The 23,281-nt window shown below is 36.6% G+C and overlaps 2 long non-coding RNA genes and 1 pseudogene across 2 annotated transcripts; 2 read left to right on the top strand and 1 right to left on the bottom strand.

The window, feature by feature from the left end:
- LOC112171893 overlaps positions 1-23,281 on the top strand; it is a 57,556-nt pseudogene that overhangs the window by 31,187 nt on the left and 3,088 nt on the right.
- LOC112171920 lies at positions 12,656-16,257 on the bottom strand. The gene is made up of 3 exons (XR_002925168.2): positions 16,183-16,257; positions 15,870-16,076; positions 12,656-12,723 (listed from the first exon to the last, which is right to left on the bottom strand). It is a non-coding gene; the product is annotated as an uncharacterized LOC112171920 (long non-coding RNA).
- LOC121049893 lies at positions 13,156-15,815 on the top strand. The gene is made up of 3 exons (XR_005801583.1): positions 13,156-13,745; positions 14,451-14,525; positions 15,574-15,815. It is a non-coding gene; the product is annotated as an uncharacterized LOC121049893 (long non-coding RNA).

Genomic DNA, 23,281 nt, shown 5'->3' with positions numbered 1-23,281 from the left:
GAGAGGTAATATCCCCTTGAGATGGATCCGAGTGAGGACCAAAATCCTTAACGGATCCCTTTGAGACAGAGCTAATCCTCTTCAATGGAAACTGATTATCATTCAAACTCTAACACTGAATGTAAGTATGAAATAGGGATTGAAAAGAACATATCAATCCTGAACCTGCAGAAAACAAGAACATAAGAATATGAACCCAGAAAACTTACTCGATGCACTCTCATTGTCCATGATAGCCTTCTCCTGATTTCACCCTTATGTTCTTTTAGTATATGGGACTAACAACAAGAACAACTCGTGCATCAGAAGGGACTAATCTGACATATACATATAGCAATGCAACAAATCAGTTTCATCCATAAAGAAACTGATTTCATTGCTTAACTGCCTATTTAACTGCTCTGCAACTGTATTTCTATTTTGAATTCAAAATAATATATATAAGCTTATCCATAAGTCAAGATTAATTGACAGTTTATACACCTATTGTTTAAACTCTGATCAAATTACATATTAATATGAATATATGTACACTCGCATATCAGTGTATGAACTCTAAGCAATGTCCAGTTCCATATGTAAGCCATGTCATAGCTTACAATCTCCCACTGAACTTGACATTGCCTCAAAATCATATATGACAATCATACATTATATACATATAAATTGATCTACTAAAGTGTGCACTGTGAGTTTAAACACTTAAGTGATTCAAATTCAATTGATTAATAATTCTGTCAATTATGCCTGCTTCAAGAAACCTAAGAACAACATGGTGAATGAGGATAGACACCAGTGTTCCAAGATCACCTTGTAACAGACTATAATCACATGAATTTCACCCATAGCAGTATAAGCATACTTGTGTTATAAATGCATTTAATCACATGTATGCTTGAAGTCCTACCAAAATTTCTAAATTAATAGAATTGGCAACCAAATTATATTTCACACTACTTAATATTGTCAATCTGCAAGATTTGCTATTCATTGATAGCCAACTGAATTTGTACAACTTGAGTATGCAGAAGACAATAAGGTGAAATTGCATAAATGTAGATGAACTTTACTGACCAATTTACTACAGAACAATGAAAACCACTCTATACCATGATAAGTAAGAATGACGAACATCCAACTAACGTTGTATATGACATATTTTCCATGCTTTTCTTCGGTAATGCATTCTTGGGGTACTAATCTTTATGAGACTCATCTCCCTTGGAAATTGTTGACTCTCCTTTTGTTTCCTTCAACAAACAAATATTGCTGCTAGAAGATAATATATGATCATCAACATATAGGATCAGAAAAATGAAGTTTCTCCCACTGGCTACAAAACCTTCATGCTGCAGCATTTAAATTTTTGCATTTTTCATCATTCATAGACTGCATTGCTTCTATAACTGAAATAAGATAATTTTGTTCTTCTAAATCAGTCACCATGATGATCAGATACATGTAATTATCATCTGATGTGGCTGGTTTTCTTGCTCTTAAGGATTTTCTCAAGATAATAGCTTGTGATGCTTCTACAATTTCTATGGTTTATATTGACACTGTACCACCTGCAATCTGCTCATTTTGTACATTTGTGCCAGTAATGACATTATCCATAATTGAATCATGTTGTGTTGCACACTTGGATTTTTCTCCTTTGTCTAGGATTGATATATTGCTGCAATCCTAATCTGAAACTGATATATTGTTGTCTTGATAGATAAATCACTTATCCATTTCATTAGCTACTTGTGATGAGTTTGCATCTCTTTCTGAACCACCTGCTGCTATATTTCTAGAATCAGCCATTCCATAAACATGTATAGTCCCAACCTCCTCTCCTGTAACATACTCCTTAATCTCATTAACCTTACTTCTTGCTGCCTAGCTGAGTACTTTTGTGTCACTGCTTATCATATATCCAACTACTTTGGATTCTTCAACATTGATGACTTTGATGACTTTGTTATATATATGATTGTTGTTCCTTATCAATATATGTATTTATATGCATATACACAAAATCGAGATAATTTGCGAACCTGTTATAGCTTGTAAGGATGTTGGTCTTTGTCTTGATGATGTAGTTGATCCAACTTTTCTCCATGTGTTCTTGCAATGCATGAATTGCTTCTGATGTATGAAGACCATGCTTGTAAATCTAATTTCCAAACATCATTTTTGCAATTTCTGATACTTAAAATTTCCTTAGCTGCCCTTTTATTGAGGCTTTCAACAGCTAACCATTCCTCTCTAGCCTTGATTGAGTGTTGTTGAGCAGAACAATGGTCACCTCTTACAAAGACATTAGTGGCAGCTTTCAAATGCTGAGACGCTGACCTTATCATCCTTAATGCATTTGTTCGTATCCTCAAGTAAACATCATCCTATTCCTACATAGGTTTGATGGGTACAGGCTCCAAAATCCCAGTAGTTAGTTTCATATCTCCAGCACCATTAGAAAGCTTTGGTCTATATAAATCATTATTGATTATTCATTGCAGCCATAATATCCTCCACCAAAATGTAATCAGCCTAGGAGTAACTTGATCCTCTTCATGTAATATCTCTTGTAGAATTTCCATCTAATAAGGATCTATTACCATCCCTATTCTTTGTCATGATAGTCTTTAATGCTAATGGTTGGGAGGATGGCTCAATTTGTTTTGCTTGGTCAGTTGCTCCATGAACATCTATTGTATTGCAACTTTCTGCTCTATTTTCTTTGTGCAACTTCAGTATCTATCAATCCTTCAGAACTTTCTCCCTCTCTATTTTCATCAATGAATTTAACCACCAATTCAAAAGCCAAAATAGTATGTATATTCCTCAACTTCTTTTCCAAAATCCAAACTGTCAAGAACAAGTATAGAAATCCAACACCGCCATTGAAAATGGTCGAGACTATTTGCTAACTTCAAAAGCCTAGATAACTTGCTGGAACATAAACTCTTTTTGTTGACTTTCATATACATACTGAGCAAGAGCACCACAAGAAGAATTATGTCTAGGAAATTATCAACGCATGATTAATGCATGAAGAAGGAGGAGTCAGAAAATCAAAAGCTGGAACTCTCACAGATTTCCCATATAATCTGGTCCATAAATCCTCCATCATCCTTTTCACTTACTCTAGACCTCTAGTGCTCTTCTTACTCAAACTTTGGACCCATCCAAAAGTGTACCTTTCCTTTTCTTGATAAACTCCCCTAACATTGCCTTGTCCGTTGAAGCTATACATGAACATTAACATTTCTGTGAAAATATAACTAAAATAGATACTGTACTTGTAATCCCAGAATTCCAGAAAACAAAAATTGAAGAACAACAAACTTACTTGAGGAACTGGATTGGTTCATTTTAATGCTTCTCCTTCCTTCAACACATTGATCATAATTTTGTACTCCCAAGTTCAACTCTATGTCACTTTACCATTTCCCAAAATTTGAGTCATCCTGTAGTTCAACCTAATTGATGCTCAAAGGAAAATGCATAAATGTGTATGAAATTGATCAGTAAAATCATTCTAGTTTATCATGATACTAGAATTTTCTGTATGTCCCAAATAAAATGAAAATTCATGATTTGAACATTCATTTCACACCAAATGCATATGTTCAGAAAATAAAACTCAATCATTTTCAAGATTTTGACATCCTTTGGGGTGTACTAATCTCCAATGATTTCTTATAATAAAAATACATTTTGTAAATGTCATAATTGTCCTTGTCATTTAATTAATTCTCAAATTTTTTTAATTTTCTAAGGTCATTTCTGTCAAAATTTTTGATTTTGGTTAACAAACCCTCCTCTCTTAATAATAGTATATATATATATATATAGATATTTATTTATTTTCATTCAGTGCGGCTAAAACTCATAGAGAGAGCATCCACTTCGATTGCTCCGATTCGCTTCACATCCTTGGCCCTCCAAATTGCTTTGTGCCGCCGACAAGAAATTGCTGCTAAATGGAAAGGAGGCGTCGACGCTTCGATTGGTTTTGGTTTGGGAGATCTCTGGTCTAAGATTCGAGATCCTTCAATTTGTTAGATTACTTTTGGCTGATTTTTTTCTCTATACCTGGGCTTATTCTTCATCCCTCGAATTTGGGGATCTGCATCTTGAAGCTGCAGGTCAGTGTTCAAGCCTTCCATTCTAGGCAAATATGCAAATGGAAGCACTTTTTGATTTTACATTGCAAAATTAGCCCCCTTTTGATCTGGGATAACTCCTAATCAACAGTTCGTCATGAGGTGTTGTCATGCAGAATTTGTATTCTGTTTTAGTTGCGTTATTGTTGTTTACTCTGATTGTAAAGAATTGTTGTTGGGCATCCCATATGATAGTCGTCATAATTATATTGTAATTAAAAGTAGGTCTGCAGTCGATGTCCCATGAAAATAATTCCACAAGAATTTGTATCATATCATCTTCATATTTTGGGCTACTGCTTTCTTGATAAGACACAGAGAGTAATTAGTAAATATTCCATGTCATTCAGTTGCTGCCTCCTCTTTCCCATTTTGTTTCACATTTTGAAACTTTAGCTTTATTCTAAACTGCTGCTTATGCACTTCGTGAGGGGTTCTGTGGTGGTTAGTATTTATCAACTTTGGTTGAGGAACTCGTCTATCTTAATTCTAGGTTTGTCATGTCAAGATGTGATTATTATGTGTAGTTGGCAGGTCTTATTTGCCTTGGTCTTATGGTCTGTATTCTGTAGGCAAATTTACAAACACAATATTTTTACAGAAACTGCATATATGTGAACTAGTTTTGTTCATATGGTGTGATAATTGTATCAAGTATTTTAGCCAAATAATATTTCTAAACCTAATTGTGTGATTGAGACTTGATGGTGGCAAGGAGAGAACTGGAAGAGGTCAGAGAGTTGTTTGGCCAAGCAGCATATCACTGTTTGAACTTGAAGAAACCAGAAGGAAGACAATTACTAGCTAGCATTCTTAATGAATCGAGGAGACTGTAATTGCTATAAAAGAGTGTTTGTACAATTGCCTTCTCCTTTGGGAAATGTATAAAGTAGAATTCTTTTGGGAAACCAATTTGTATAATGCCAAGTTCTTTTGGAATACCAATTTGTGTTAGTTCGTGTATACTGCAGAATTCTTTGGGAAACCAATTTGTATAATGCAGAGTTATTTTGGGATACCAATTTGTGTTAGTTTGTGTAATGCAGAATTCTTTTGGGAAACCAACTTGTAATGTAGAATTCAGTGCAAGCACAACCAAACATATTGCCTTCATGATTAATACTTATGAAATGGATCTGATTAATCTTATTCCTGAATGGACCTCCCTCCATCGAAGCATCAACATACAATATCACTAAACCGTTTCTTTCAAAAACAAAACAGAACATAAAAAATGAATTAGATAGAACATTAATAAGAGAAGACAAGCATATATATATATATATATATATATATATATAATAACAGTTGTTACAAGGAACATGATCAATTGCCCATTTGGAAATACAAAACCTTAAAAGTACTAGCTGCAAACTTAAATCTTATCAATATCTTCATCCTCAAACTCGATGTAATCATTAGCACCACCTTCATTTTTATCTTCAAGACCCCCAATAATATTGCCGTTAAGACGTGTTCCCTGTAAGCTCTCCATAAGCCTTCAGCAGCCTAGCCTCTTAAGGTTTGCAGAATCAACATAGCCCTCTCCTCTTACAAAAAATAAGACATAATGACATGGTAGTATAGTCAGACCGAAAAACAATGACATGGTAGTACTTGAACCCAAGCATTCAAAGACAAACTTTGTCTGTTTTATCAATACAAATTATGTCATTTACTAATAATAAGTCATAACAATTGAACTATAAGTAAATCAATTATTCTTAAAAGTGATGGTGGATGCTAACGATAAATTGAATATATTACAAGATTACCTTCACTACTAGCAAAACAACAATTACCCACGGATTTTAATCTGTGGGTAATAAGACTTTTACACACGGATTTCAGTGTGTGATAGCCTTTACACACAGTACACGCACAGATTGGTGTTACCGTGCGGTTTGGAGGGGGGGTAATGCTCATCTCACACGGATTATGTTGTCCGTGTGAAATACTTACGTGGGCCCCACTATCTTTCCATAAATATAAATTACCGTAATGAAATACAGTCCGTGTGAACAACTCTATTTCACACGGATTTCTGTAGCAAATGTTTACCTATCTCACACGGATTTCTGTGTGAACAACTCTATTTCACACGGATTTCTGTAGCAAATATTTACCTATCTTACACGGATTTCTGTGTCAAATATGTACTCATCTCACACGGATTATTTTGTCCGTGTGAATATTAAACGTGGGCCCCGCTGTCTTTCCATGAATATAAATTACCGTAATGAAATGCAATCCGTGTGAATAACTTCCTATCTCACACGGATTTCTGTGTCAAATTCTTTTACCCTAACTCTCACTGATTTCTGTGTGTAAAAGTGATAGCATTTCTATAAAAAAAAAAATTTAAAAAAAATTTAAAAAAAATCTGCTAATTAATTAGGAACCAATGAAGATTCTGCATTACTTGAAGATTCTGCTAATTAATTAGGAACCAACATAGCCTTTGTATACATATTACATCTGTGAGTATATAGTACGAAAGGAATACAAGATTTCTTCAACCACTGCTTCATAGAGCTAGTCGAAATGGGCAGTAGCAGTTTTCCCTACACCAGTCAATATACAAAAATTATCATCAGTTTGTAATATCATCCCAAAGAACATAACAATCAGGTTGTCATAATACTTCAAATTCCTAACAAGGTTTCTAGAACCATATAATCAGTTTGTCATAATCCTACTTCAACAGCAAGCAAGAAATACACCAACAGGCAAGCAAGCAATACACCAATTTGTCATAATCCTACTCCTAACAGCAAGGAATACACCAGTTTGTCATAATCCTACTCCTAACAGCAAGCAGCAAACAATACACCAGCAATGCATTAATGAAGCAAGCAAGCAAAACCAAATACAAAAAACACAAACTTGCAGCTTCAAACCAATACACCAACAAAAAACATAAGAGTACGATTAACTGAGAGAGAGAGAGAGAGAGAGAGAGAGAGAGAGAGAGAGAGAGAGAGAGAGAGAGAGAGAGAGAATTAGAAGACTAGAAGCGAACGGTTTTGCCTTCTCAGACCTTGATTGAGAATTAGAAGACTAGAAGACTAGAAGCCAACGGTTTTGCCTTCTCCAGCAACCACTTCACCTCCTTGAGGCTTTGTCTAAGCTGTAGTTAGCAGCAAAGAGAGGATTCGTAAGTGACAGATAAGAGGAAGTAGTGAACGCACCAGCTCAAATGTTCGGCAGTAAAGAGGAAGGATAAGCTTGCACCATAGTGTAACGACCTAACCTAGGGATATTGCAATCTACATACTCAATTTGACTGAATCAAGGCAGAGATAAATCAAGAATATAAATGGGTATCTCAGTGACAGATAAGGCAGTGATAAAAAGAGAAGGATTCCAGGATCTAAGTTGTTTTCAGCCATATATGATCAATGCTAGAAACTCACAGTTGAGCAGTCAAAATAAACTCCAAAAGACATATAAGAAGGCATCCAATTCTTTGGAGCCGACTCAAACAAAGTCAAAAGCAGATTCAAAAGAAGGTCAAGGTGAATTTTTGTGGGCTTATGTATATGTCCCCAATCTTTATCTTCTTTTCTGGTCTCTTTCTTTAGTCATTTCCCTCTACAGATGCTTCTTAAAAGAACAAATGCACAAACTAACGGTGCAGCCTTTGCAGCAAGGTGATTCATATTGACTGGGATTCTATTACTGCTCATCTTTAAGAGAGATGGTTGATCACCCCACAGCACATTTCTCAATCTAAAAAACCCAGTAAAACCATGTCTCTGACAGAATCGTCCTTTCTACTCTATATACAAGCTCCACAGGCTCCAGTACACTTCAATAACATGAATTCAGATCTTAAAACACTTCTAAAGACATACAAGCTACACACATGGGAGAGATATCTGTAATCAATACTAATTAACTATCTGTAACCACAACATGATAACAGACCCAAACGAATCCAACCAAAGTGAAACTACTAATAAAGGGCAATGCATAAAGCAGCATTAAGCATCTCATGATTCTCATCCACCGACTCGAAAACCGGCCTACCCCAAACAATCAAAAGAACTAAGCATACCCTACCGGACTACCCCAAACAATCAAAAGAACTAAAGCATTCCATCATTTAATACTTGAGAAAGTTAAGCTTAAAAATTTCTTGTGGAGAAAAGTTCTTACAGTGACAAGCTCTTGTATCAACAAGGGACACAAGCCAGATTCAGCCAGCTCCTCAGCCAAAGTCCTCGCCGTGAGATTGTGCAAACCAGCCCATTTAAGCATCTCATCCACCGACTCAAAAACCGGCCTCGTCTTTAAGCTCTCATAATACTTCAAGAAACTATTCACAGTAGTCTGCACCAGAAAAACCAAATCACACATCCGAAACACGCTAGGCACAAGTAGAAGTACCTCTACGAATCTATCCATTCTGACGAGCGAGTAGCCGTATCGGACGAACAGCAGCAGCGAATTCGCCAGCGAAACAATCCTGTTCACAAACGGAAGCTTGGACTTCACGCTCAGAGTCTTGAAGATGAACTTCTCCCCATCCCAAATTCCAAAACCCTCGGAATCATCCGACGGACTGTTGACGGTGAGGTTCAGCAGCCTGGTGTAGTTGACGGCGTAGAAGTTCTTGGGGTGGAGAATCGAGGCGCCGGCCTCGAAGAACTCGCCAGAGACGTTGACAGTGGCCATGCGTCCCCCGACGACGCCGTTTCGCTCGAACATTCGGATCGTGAGGTTGAGAGTGGAGGGAGAGTATTCGCGGAGGAAGTGGGCCACGGAAGCGCCGCCGATGCCGGCGCCGACGATGCAGACTGTGTCATCAGCTTGGGAAAGTGCGGGGAGGAAGAGCCAGAGAGAGATTAAGCCAGAGAGAGATTCGCTCGAACATTCGGATCGTGAGGTTGAGAGTAGAGGGAGATATCAACGGTTTTGCCTTCTGTCAGCTAGCACTTCACCTCCTTGAGGCTTTGTCTAAGCTGTGGTTCGAAGCAAAGAGAGGATTCGTAAGTGTATTGAGCTCGAAAACGGAAAGAGAAGCTCAGACCTCTGATAAGGCAGAATCGATTTGGGGAATACACCAGCAACCACTTCACCTCCTTGGGGGAGATATCAAATTGTTGTTGCCTACGACCGCTTCCAGACCTCTGATAAGGCTGAATCGATTTGTCCGAAGGACATCGATACTCTTTAGGGGTGGGGGAGAAGGACATGGATCGATATGCTGCAGATTTGGATCAATTTGCTGGTTATAAGCGGAATTTCCACGGAAATCCGTGTGAAATACATTTACCTTTGCTACTGATATCCGTGTGTATATAGTTCAGTAATCCACGGAAATCCGTGTGTAATACTACTAGGGGAGGGAAATTGAATTTGTTCCAAAAAAGTGAGCGGGAAAAAATTTACCACGAAAATCCGTGTGAGATACATATATATTTACCAGTGATATTCGTCTGTATTTATCTCAGTAATATATAACTGTCATGTTAATTATTGTTTACACGGAATTCTGTCTCTATTCTATTTTTTCACACGGAATTCTGTCTCTATTCTATTTTTTCACACGGAATTCTGTAGCTAATGATTCTTTTCACACGGATTTCCGTGTTAACATTTCACACAGATATCCGTGTGTGTTACTTATTTCACACAGATGTCTGTACCAAAAACCGATCAACCCTTTAAAAGCTTCTACTTCCCTAAGGGGAGCCGACCCTTGAGGAGATAAAATTTCAGAAATTTTTACATTAGTTGATATAGCTTCGACACATGAGAGCATGAGAGTTTACAAATCAAAAAAATAAGTTATGAGTGGGCGGTTATGAGCATATTAGTTTATGTACTATTTAAGGTTTAGGATTGACCTACTAGATCGAAACTCAAACGACGACGAAAATAGCTGAAATTTTGAACACAACCATTTATTTTTATCATGATAACATCCTACGGTCGATTTTGATAAAGTCTATTTCCTACGCATTGTTGCCTATGGAATGTATACTTTTCATTATAACTAATAAACCAGTTAAACAACATTGGTAGGCACATAAGATTTCGTTCGATCTAAACACTCGAAACTGGAAATCAATAAATTTGGCATTACCTGTCTATTTATTGCGTATTAATAGGTATTGTGTGAAAAAATTAACCCGATCCGCCGTTATTTTGACATGAAATAAACCGGTCAACCCTTTAAACGCTTCTACTTCCCTAAGGGGAGCCGACCCTTGAGGAGATAAAATTTCTGAAATTTTTACATTAGTTGATATAGCTTCTACCCATAAGAGCATGCGAGTTTACATATCAACAAAATAAGTTACAAGTGAGCGGTTATGAGCATATTAGTTTTATGTAGTATTTAAAGTTTAGGGTTGACCTACTAGATCGAAACCCAAACGACGACGAAAATAGCTGAAATTTTGAAAATAACCATTTATTCTTATCATGATAACATCCAACGGTCGATTTTGATAAAATCTATTTCCTACGCATTGTTGCTTATGGAAAGCATACTTTTCATTATAACTAATAAACTAGTTATACCACATTAGTAGACATATAAGAATTTTGTGCAATCCAAAAAATAAAAATTGAAAATTGATAAATTTGACATTACCCATCTATTTATAGCGTATTAATAGGTATGGTGTAAAAAAATTAACTAAAATTGAAGCCATTATTTCAATATCAAATAAAGTGGTTAACCTTATATACACCGATACTTCCCTCAGGGGAGTTAAACCACGAGGAGATAAATTTTGTAAAATTTTTACATTATTTGGTATACCTCATATTCATGAGAGTATGAGAGCTGACAGATCGAAAAAATAAGTTGCGAATGAGCGGTTATGAGCATATTAGTTTTATGTGGTATTTAGGGTTCATGGTTGATCTAGTAGATCGCGACCTAAACGATAACAAAAATTGCTGAAATTTTGTCCATAACTATTTATTCTAATCATGACAACATCCAACGGTCGATTTTGATAAATTCAATTTCCTCAACATTGTTGCTCATGGAAGGTATACTTTTCATTACAACTAATAAACTAGTTATACCACATTAGTAGACATATAAGAATTTTTGTGCGAACCAATAAATCAAAATTTAAATTCAATAAATTGACATTAAAAGTGTATTAATAAGTATTGTGTAAAAAAAATTAACTCAATCCGCCGTTATTTCGATATCAAATAAATGGTCAACCTTATATACACCTATACTTTTTCACACGGAATTTTGTAGCTAATTGTTATTTTCACACGGATATCCGTGTGAAAAGGTTTTAGTTTTTATACAGACATCAGTTACTGTTGTTTATTCACACGGATTTCTGTGTGTAGTCTCCTTTTTCACACGGATTACTGTGTCAATATTTTCACACGGAAATCCGTGTGTATTACTCATTTCACACAGAAATCTGTATCAAATAATTATTGTAACGGAAATCCGTCCCTCCATAATTCACATAACATAAAAAATTAATGATTTTGAAATAAACTAATTTATAATACGTACAGAAATCCGTGTGAATTGTTTTGCACACAGATATCCGTGTGCAAAATGTTTTAGTTTTTACATAGATATCTGTGACTGTTGTTTATGCACACGGATTTCCGTTGATATTGTTATTGTATAAATATTTGTGTGTTACTCATTTCACACAGAAATCTGTATCAAATACTTATTGTAACGGAAATCTGTCCCTCCATAATTCACATAACATAAAAATATTAATTATTTTGAAATAGAATAATTTATAATACGTACAGAAATCCGTGTGAATTGTTTTTCACACAGATATCCGTGTGAAAATGTTTTAGTTTTTACACAGATATCTGTGACTGTTGTTTATGCACACGGATTTCCGTTGATATTGTTATTGTATAAATATTTGTGTGTTACTCATTTCACACAGAAATCTGTATCAAATACTTATTGTAACGGAAATCTGTCCCTCTATAATTCACATAACATAAAAATATTAATTATTTTGAAATAGAATAATTTATAATACATACAGAAATCAGTGTGAATTTATTTTCACACAGAAATCCGTGTGAAATGTTTTAGTTTTTACACAGATATCTGTTACTGTTGTTTATTCACACGGATATCTGTGTCAACATTTCACACAGATATTTGTGTGTTACTCATTTCACACAGAAATCCGTGTGAATTACTCATTGTAACGGAAATCTGTCCCTCCATAATTCACATTTCTAACAGAATTAATGATTTTGAAATAAACTAATTTATAACACAAACAGAAATCAGTGTGAAATGATTTTCACACAGATATCCGTGTGAAAATGTTTTAATTTTTACACAGATATCTGTTGCTGTTGTTTATGCACACAGATTTCCGTTGATATTGTTATTGTATAAATTGTTGTGGGCCCGATTATGTTCATTTCACACGGATTTCTGTTAGTATATCTATTTCACACGGATATCTGTGGCTTTTAACTACAGTAAATCCGTGTGTGTTGTTATTTTGCTAGTAGTGCTTGACTACTGTTGCCAAGACAGGAAGAAGGTGACTGTGCATTCACCTTAAACGCCTCTCTAACATCCCTGTCAAGAGCAAGCCAATAAAAATGAAAAATACACGCATATCTCAGTCCAAAGCACAAACCACTCAACAACCCAAACATGTGAATAATAAATTGCACAGCAAGTGTAATACCCCGTAAATTCAATTTATTTTCCGAGGACATTTTAGAATGATTTTGTGGTTATGGGAGATTGTACGAAGCTTGGAAGAGTGGTGAAATTAGTTCGAACAATTTTTATTCGAAAACGTACGTTAATTAAGGGCACGCGAAATCGACTTCTTATACTTACGGAATTTGGGAAAACGTCCTTCATGAAAGTTGTAGAGCTCGTCGATACGATCGCGTGTATATGCGGAACACAAAAATCGGAGCTCGTATGAATTAGTTATGATTTTCTGAAAAAGTTTCCAAATTAGTATAAATTGGTTATTTTCGGAAATTTCCGAAAATAAAAACAAACTTTCCAAAAATAGGAACTGCAGCTGCAGTTCGTCCTCCCGAGCCGGAATTCTCTTAAATTTTCTTCAATCGATTTCTCCCTCATCCGGCAACCATTTGAGGTGAAACAAAGCCCAGAACAGTTCGCCACTTCGCTACGAACAGCCGGGGGCCCTCCTTTCCTCCCCTCACGGCTGCTACACGGCGGTGGAGCTCGAAAAAGATTTTGGCTCGATTTTAGTCAACGCCGGTTTTCTCCTAGCTCCGGCCACCAAAACTTCCGATCCTTAGCTCTATGAACTCGCCTCAACCTGATGATCATCATACCAGAAGGATCGCACCTGGAGTGACGGGTTTCACGTTCGTCGGAGCTCGACCGGTTTTCGATCCGAAACCAAAACCTTTCGATCGTGATATCTCGAGTTGTAGTGCATCGTTTTGATTGATTCTTGATCCAGTGAGTTTTCCTTGATGTTCTTAACAACTCTATAGAAGGAATCAAAGCCTTAAATTGAAGTTTTTACGTCGAAATCTTGGCTCGCCGGTTTCTGCATTTCTTCGCCGGATTCTGGAAATTTTTCGGCCACCTTCAAACTGTTCAAGGTAATTTTCGACCACTTCCGTTAATTTTCAGACTTCATGCTAGTTATGAAAATTGTTGGGCTTGATGAGATGAAGAGGAGCAGCCTGTCCCCGACACCATTGGCGGTGGTCGGCGGCGGCTCTGTCCAAATTCCGGCGACCCTTTTCCGGCCACCTCCGGGGGTCAAAAATGTGATTTCTTTACAGTTTTAGATTCTACGTTTCAATACGATCGTTTTCATGTATTATACGCATTTTTTGGATGTCGTATGATTTAGTTATGAATTTTACGGTTTTTAATTAATTTCGATGGTTCGATTAATGATCTGTGAAGATCGGACCGTCCGATGGACTTGTAGTTTTGATACGTTGATCGTATGACTGTCCCAGTGACCATTTGTGGTCATGGGCGAAGATCCGACCGTTGGATCTTCGTATAATTGCTAAATAGTGATTCGGAGTGCGATTCGTGAGAATCCGACCGTCGGATTTTCATGAAACTTTGTGGAGATGTTTATAAGGACTATTCAGGAAGATCCGACCGTTGGATCTTCGTGATAAATTAGGTGGATGATCCTAAGGGGCGATCTGTGAGGATCCGACCGTTGGATCATCATATAATTTCGATCTGACCGTTGGATCATCGTTTAATTTCGATCCGACCGTTGGATCATCGTTTAATCTTGTTTATGAGTTATTGGCTAAGTTAAGATCGTATTGGATTAGGTGATCGACGGGATGATTGGCGGACGATTCGTAAAATCGTGGTTGTGCTGCTAAGAAGACGCAGCTGCATTAGAGGTGAGTAAACCTCACGTGGTTCATATTACGAACCGAGTACCTTTAATTACTTTATTTTCTGTGGTAATTGTGTGAAAATATTTATGGAATAAATATTTGTTTTAAAGCATATGGACTTGATCAACTACGGTCCATAGGTAAGTAAAATGATTTAATTATACAAAATGAATTTCCCGATTTTCTTGTGTGAACTATAGTTGGTATTAGTGGTCACTCCTGAGTGGGTGACTTCGTATATAAATATTTACGTGATTATATACGAATTGGTGTGACATTGAAGAATGTGAAATTGTGATGATTTAATTAATTTGGATTGAGATGTGATGTACCATATTTATATTTGATGAACATGATTGATGAGTTCTTGTTGATATTTATGATTTATATTGGAGGAAGTATAGAGTGGAGAATGTAGGGTTCTGAGGACGGGGATGTCCGAAGAGCGACGGTTTATTATTAACCGGAGTGTTTGTGTTCTGAGGACGGGGATGTCCGAAGAGCGACGGTTTATTAACCGAAGTATTGTGTTCTGAGGACAGGGGTGTCCGAAGAGCGACGGTTTATTAACCGAAGTATTGTGTTCTGAGGACGGGGATGTCCGAAGAGCGACGGTTTATTAACCGAAGTATTTTGTTCTGAGGACAGGGGTGTCTGAAGTTCGACGGTTAAGGCTAACCGGAGTGTTTGTGTTCTGAGGACGGGGATGTCCGAAGAGCGACGGTTTATTATTAACCAAAGTATTTTGTTCTGAGGACGGGGGTGTCCGAAGTTCGACGGTTATTATTAACCGAAGTATGGACCAATGTGGTATTATGTGGGTTGGGTGTCTGTAGGACCAGTGTGGTATTTTGTGATTTGAGGATTGTGGAAATGTATTCCTTGTGGTCTTCCATGAGTGGTTTGATGTCTCTTTGCAGACGTATTACTGTTGAGTTTGCTTGAATTGTAATTTAATAATCAACAGTTCTTTCTTGTTTACTCATACGAGCTGGAAAGCTTACCGGGTTTGGTGTTGTTGCAATCCCGGTACACTATTCAAATTGTGTAGCGGGTAGTCCTGCAGGTCAGGAGGATCATGGCGGAGATCGTGCGGATTAGAGTATGGGCTTTAGCTTTACAGCTTTGTAATTTGTGAGGTGAGTGATGCTCAGTTGAGCCTTACAATTTGATTGGTGAGAGTGTGCTGTAATAAATAACTCGTGGATTTGGTTTATTGTTTTAATGAGAGGTGTGATGTGTGATTGTTGAGAGAAAAAAATTCAGGACGTTTATTGTATTTGTTATTATTCATGTTTCGGTTTTGAATTGGTCATTCAAAAATCCGGGGCGTGACAGCAAGATTACCTGTCCAGGTGAATTGCCAGAGTAGGAATCCGCATGATGGGCTCCTCAATCCGGACAAGTCTATGTGAGTAAGAAACAACACCAACTTTCTCTTCTCTTACTATCACCCTTCCTGCAATTGTCAAGTCACGGTCGAACTAGGTATGCCACAAGCCACATCCATATATATGTTTGGACTCCCACTTCCAAGTACCCACCCTTAGCTACCTGCACAAGCCACCGATACACCAATGCTAAGTTCAAAGCTCTCACACACTCTTCATTCATCATTTTTCTTAACAGTTCAATTCAAATACAAATCACACTACATCACCTTGGAAACAGGCTTCAATTTGAGACAAGGACTATTAGTATGAGCACCAACTATATGGAATCCATTTCCGGCAACAAATCTAAAGCACAATATAGCCACTATATGAGCATACAAACCAATATAACATACATACTTCAGCTTTCTTAACCATTCAATCCGTAAACTTTCACATTCTAAAACCAAAGAGAGCTAAAACTCAATGAAAAGTTGAAAACAAGCTCAAATTGAAGAAGCGGTACTTAATTTTTACTGATTGCAAAAGCCACTATGGTGGAGTAGTTCCTGGTGAAGTAGTACTTTTTACCAGCCTCCAATTTCCAATCCTCTCTCTCCAAAACCTGCTCGTACCCAGCGCTTATCTTCTCAAAAGTGAGCTTCTTTGCTCTGGTACACTTTGGAGAAGTCATCTCAATGAGCTGAGTCGCCGTGTGTATGAAGATCACAAAGAGAGTGTCTCTTCTGCTTCATATGGATCATCATCTTGTTGATTTGTAATTGTTGATCTTGGTTTTCTTCTAGGGGTTGGTACGAGTCTAATTGGGTAACGATTTTGGAAAAAGAAGTACTTAAAGCTTTCACGAAATTGTTGTTGCTGGGTATGTTCGAGTTTTGTGGAAAGAGATGAACCTAAGGTTAACTATATATCTTTGGATTTGATATGGCGGATAGCGATGGCTTCTAGAAGAAAGGAACTGATATATTGTTGACAACTTGATATAGAGAAAGAGTAAAGCTACTAGTGAATGATCTTAGAATTTCTTCAGCTATGCAAAACTGGTGTTCGACTGTTGGAGAAGATAAAGACAAGGACATTTCTGACATTTTCACACTTAAAAGTAAGAGAGGGACTGTGGAATATAATTGGGGAAGTGCAAATTTCACTCCCCATAAATATACCCAGCACAATTTCATTCTATTTTATTGATGAAAATAGAGTTTTTATTATGTTAGGTTCGACCCATTCAAGATAAAAAAAATCTCTTAATTACAATTCCTTGCTTCAAGGGAAAACCCTTTGATTCCAAAATACAAAGCTAATAAATAGAGATGTGTGTGTTTGTGAAAAATTGCTACTGCACCTGGGTTATTTTACAGGTTGCCTACGTACCCTAGGAGGGATCAAGCCACTCGTAGTTCCAAAGTTTGTTGCTCTGGGGTTTCGACAGATAGATGACATCTTGAAATACTTTGGTTAGGTATTTGGCAGAAGTTGGTTTTGAAAGAACCGGTGATCCAGTTTAAGTTGTGGATGCATTCAAGTATAAATCCAAATTGCCTACATACCCTGCGAAGGGATCAAATCATTGTAGTTCAAAGTGATTTTTTGGATATTTGGGATTTCTTGGTTTTGCACCAAAAAGATTTTTCATTTTAAGTTTCAAAGTATTTTTTTTTATGAAACCAAAGCTCGGGTATTTTGATTTGGACACTAGTAGCGTCATGCTTCTCTGAACTCTTCAAATAGGCCCAAATTTTGAAATGAGCTTCTTTTCTGTTTCCTTGTGAGTCATGTTCCTCGATCCATAAGATTTTCTGAGCTCCAAATTTAATATGTAAACCCTCAATGTACCGAGTGAACTCAAAACTTGCTTATCCAAAACTCGGAGACATGCATCGAACATTTTTCTCTTTCCGGGCACCAGATTTTAAAATGGACAGCCGCCGCAACAGCCCAAATTTGACCCTTGCCTTGTATAGTTTGACCCTTTGATTGTTCTCTTGGTTTTTTCCTATTATGGCACTCTGTTTATATAAAATTTATTCCCCTCTCCTTTTCATGTTGTCAACAGGCCATATACTTTTCCTTACAGACAGTGTGGTAAACAACTTAACACAGTTAGAAATTTCAATATTCTAGCTTTTTAAGATATTCTATCTTCATGTTTCCGAATTAGTGCTTATTCTGCCTCTTCAAAGGGGAAAAAAATAAAAAATTTGTCGCAGAATAGCTCCTGTAACTTGGCATACTTGTTTTGGGTGCAATCTGGTGATGGATTTCACCAGGTCCTGTACCTATGTTTGGTCTATGGGACAGTTTTAAATCATAGATGTACCTCATTTTATGTCAGAGGCAAATAAACTAGCAGAGAACAGTTTGGTCATGGAGATTTAGTAGTTTTGTTACTCATGAAAAGGCCAATACAAGACTATTTACATTTTTGTTGCACTATCAATATGAAATTAGTTCCTCATTCTCAAATGAAATATTTAATCCTTAATCTGTTTCATACATGTATGCTCTGCCTGTTTAAAATGCTAGTTTTGCCAAGACAAAAGTTTAAATCATGTGGATGCAACCTAATTTAGCGAGCAGTTATAATTTATTGTAACATCTTCAACATTTCTTGTTTTTGCCAAGACAACATGTGAGGACGTCATTCTCCAAGACGGTTTTGTCTTGGAATAAAAAATTTCAGTTTGCAACTAGCTTGTTAAACCAATTCGTTGCTTTCTATTTGGTGATGTTAGTGGTGTTAACTGTGTCAGTATGATTAAAGTTGGGGTTTGTACCGACCCACAACTGGGGGAGATTTATACTTTCATATTGGCAGAAATTGGACCCCATATTAGATCAAATTATGCTGGAATCTTTGTGCTTGGCCATCAAATTACAGATTTTCTACCTACTAATTAAACTAAGGGTACTAATACAATTTTGAGTAAATTCGTCCTGTGAAAGCAGATTTATTTTATAGTTTATATTTTTTTCCAAAGTAACTTCGTTGAGGTATTACCAGTACTTGGTTATACAGCTGTAGTTGCCTCAATATGAATTTGTGTTTATTGGTATCGTTTTCTTTTGTGAAATTTTTCTCATTTTTTGCTTCAGTAGTTCAGAGATAATAACAGACATTTGTAGCAAAATAGAGGACTGACATCTGAACAATAATGCTATTGCAGGACTACTGGAAAGTTATTGTCCCAAACAGTGATCGACCGCATAAGTAATATATACTGATGCACATCTGGAGATTGGAAAGCTGTAATTAGTACTAATGCGGCAATGTTGGTAAAGCATTGTCTATGGACCAAATGTGACGAATACAGGTTACATTTTAGACTCTCCCCTTTTTTTTTTTTTTTTTTTTTTGAGGGAAAGACTCTCCCCTTTTTTTATATCTTTTGGAGTTTCAAAATAGTTTGTAATAATTAATATCAACTCTGTTTGGCAGTTCGAACCGACTAATGTTGAAGAATCAGCGGATGAGTTGTGGTCAGGGGTGAATTCTCCATTTGTGTGGATATAGTAGTTGAACTAGTTTACCAGGCCTGGTTCCGTGTAACTAATACATGAAAAATTGCATTATGCAAAGCGATATTAAATTTGTTTTCGAAGTTTGATCTATTGCTCTAGTCATATTTCACCAAATTCTTTCGAGGTCTTTCTATTTTCTGAGTTTATAGCATGGTTATCTGAAATTACTTCCCCCTCATTCAAAACTGAAAAATTCAGATCATGATTGTGTTGATCGATCTTTCAAGGTCTTTCTATTTTCTGAGTTTATAGTATTGTTATCTGAAATTATTTCCTTATTCAAAAGTAAAAAGTTTAGAATTGTGTTGATCGATCACCAAACATATATTTTTGGTGTCTGATTTAGAATGATATATACTTGAAGGCATGATTTAAGAAAAGTGAGATTAAGTTTTTCATATGCAGTGTCCAATTATTTTTACGTAATTGCAATGCTTTTCTTCTTCATTTGATCAGTTTCTTGTTGAGTACCACTACATTATAATTAACTTGATAAATATTTTCCCTTGTTTTTTGTTATCGTAAAATTTATGCCTAAATTTGTTCCTGCAGGTATTGCGAATAGAGTTTCCTCCGGTGGAACCATACCCTGTTCCAATATGCATATAAGTTAGGCAGCTCAGCAGTTGGCATTTTCATTGGCAGTCTTATTCTAAGCTACTGAAAGGTTTAAATAACAAGAAGTTGGTGTATCTGAAGAAGTCTCTTCCACAAGATAAAGCACAAGCTTAGAGTTTAAAAAGGTCAGTAATAGAATACTGAGACTGTTTTCCCCCAATTATCAATTTTGTTTACCAATTTGCTTGGTTGCTTTGGATATTATTGATTTGTACTTGTGGTCAAGTGTGTTTCTGAGGCAACCAGTCTCGTCCAACTTTACCTCAGAATACGGAAAACTTTCCCGTAAGATAAGCAGGTGTTGAAAACTATGAGTAGAAGGTGTCGCTTTATTGCTATGGTTTACAATAAAACAAATGCATATATTATTCGCTTTTACTCTGTTTATTGGTCTTATTAGAGATGTAGACGCTATTGGTCTCATAGGTCCTTATTGGACCTTTTTATTTGTAGTGGAATAATGTACTACTAGTCCTTAACTATCATAAAATCTCAGACTCAATTTGATTTCAATCAAGATTCGCAAAGAGAGGAAACTAAGAGTTCTGAACTATTATGACATCTCAGATCTGTAGCTATTTATGAGTCAATGGGAACCAAAGTAATATCAGAGTTTGGGCTTGGACGAACTGAATTTGTTGAGAGTTGAAGGACAATATTTTAGTGTGAATCTGTTGAGAACCAAAGTAATATCAGAGTTTGGGCTATGACAAACTGAATTTGTTAAGGATTGAAGGACAATATTATAGTTTGATTGAGCTGATGTAGAGGTAAGTAACTTATGTAGAACATTGAGGTGCCTTGTTGATTTACACAACTTCCCTTTTTATAAAAGTTATTTCCTTCTCCTTTTCTTGTTTTCTATTATCACGTGGTATTCTTTGTACAGATTCTATCTTGCCTACCAAACTGTTCTATACATTTAAAAAGTAGATGATAAGCTATTTCTTTGAATACTTGATGTTTGAGGTGCAAGTTGTTAGGATTGTGTATAAGTTGACTGCATATCATAATTAATATATACTTGAATCAGTTTAAATCATAGTGAAGATTGAGGAAATTAAACAAGGTTGAGTATTTAACTCAACGTGCTTTCTCACCTTAATTCATGATATGTGTGTTTGGCTTATGAGATGTCGAGTATGAATGCTTTTGTGGTCATTCAAATGACCTTAATTTTCTAAATCAGCTACCACAACACATCAGAAGCAGATATATATTTAAAGAAGAGATCTACATTTCTTCAGTTTCTTAAATCGTGCTGGCCTTACTGAAAGCTGTGGTTGGTTCCCCCCGACAACTATTGAAGCATGGCTTGAGTTGGTCCCAGAACTGGGATATGATGCAATTTCTAGTGTGCCATGTGGAGAGATTTCCTTGAGAGGAAAAACCTTGTTTTCTGGTTATCACAAGCTGCAAGATCTAACTAAAGATGGGCTGTTGGAGTTGCTGGAGGGGTTTTTGGAGTCACCGCGGCAGTTTCTCAGGTATCAGACACCGTGGCAGTTATGGGATTGATCATGTACGTTAAATCAAGTGTCACATGTATTGTGAATACTACTGAGCTTATACAAAGTAGAATCATAGCCAAAAAAAAAAAAAGCAGAATCATAGCATATCATATTTTTATTCATTTTTCAGTCTGTTAATTGGAACTTGGAAGAAGTTAATATCAGAAAACAGGTCAAACGGCCAGAAAAGAAAAATGGGTAAAAATTGACAAAAGTGTAAACGAAAAACGGCCCATACAGGTCTCGAAACTGAGAGCTTCGCGTTATTTAGCACGACGCTTAAACCAGCTGAGCTAATATGCCAGTTGATAAGTTGGATAAGAATTAGATACAAGGAGTGAATATGGTAGTGGGATATGAGCACTTAGAAAGGCACACTGGTGTGATTCGATTCAAATTGTTAGTATGAGATGATGGCTGAAACTCTCTTTTCACTGGCATTGACTGTTAAGAGGAACCCAATAGGTCAAATGCTTGGTCAACGCCAAGTCAACGGGAAGAAACTACCTTCCATTTCCATTTGAGCAATGGCAGCAACCCATTGAAACCAAGGAGCTCAATTTTGCTAATGACTGGCGGGTCCATATGTGTGGACTGCATATCAAGAGGTGTATAATGCAGCCATTTGTGTGGGTTCAGCCATCAGAAGCCATGGTGTCAATCCTGTAAGTCACACCTCTCCACTTATGTTTTTATGCATGTGTGTGTGTGTGTGTGTAACATTTTTATGGAAGAAAATGTGTCCTTAGTAATATAGGTGTATGTGTTATAGAGTTGATGGTAGTGGTAATGAGAATAGTAACTGTGAAATGGAAAGATTTTGTTTTTTTATTTTATATTGTTTCAATGTTTGCCGGGAGATAATTGTGGTATATAACTATATATGGATCAAATAGCCCCCAATGGATTATTGCAATGGAGGTAATATTAATACTGTCATGTTTTCCTTTTCATCTTTGTGGATATTATGCAAGAGACTTGAATGAAGAAATGCTATGTTGACTGTTGGGAGCACATTTTCGTGACTGGTGGAAGGATTGAACAACTGAAACTCATATTGGGGACTGAATCTTACTAGAAAGATTGCGACTTTTTAGCCTTATACTTGTGTGTGTGTGTTTTTAATTTTTTTTGTTTTTTTTTTTTACAGGGATGTGAGAGCCATGCCATTACATATGTTCCACTTTATGACACCCTCGGTATGCTTCCTTTTCTTTTTCAAGAATTCTTAGTGCATTGTAAAATTTCCAGTGGCAGATAGTGAACTTCAATAATGGTGCTCGAGTTTGATTAACTGAAGGGAAATTCTAAATTGTGTTAACTTTTTCCTTTTCAAAATCTGCCACTTCGCCATCGTTTGTAAATCTGGATTGAGCTGTGTTCAGCGGCTGGCTGCTGAATGCTTGATAGTTGTCTATCGGAAACTACTGGACAGTAACAAGTGTTTGCTAGCTAGCCACAACAAAAGTTTAGTAGTCAACCACCAAACATGCCAAACAGTTTTTGAATTCTACATGTATAAGGGGAAGTTTTGGGAAAAAAGTTGTGGGGGGTCTAGGGAGAAAATTGGAAGGTGCATTTTCAGTTTCCCATGAAATTTATTTGATTGAGATTTCATGGTTTCTGTTGCAGGTGCTAATGCAGTTGAGTTCATCATCAACCGTGCTGAAGTTTCAATAGCTTTTGTTCAAGAGAACAAAATCCCTGCTGTAAG

This window comes from Rosa chinensis, chromosome 6 (genome assembly GCF_002994745.2).
Source record: "Rosa chinensis cultivar Old Blush chromosome 6, RchiOBHm-V2, whole genome shotgun sequence".
NCBI classification, from domain to species: Eukaryota; Viridiplantae; Streptophyta; class Magnoliopsida; order Rosales; family Rosaceae; genus Rosa; species Rosa chinensis.
Note: the sequence above shows the minus strand (reverse complement) of the source record. Positions and strands in the feature narration are given on the sequence as shown.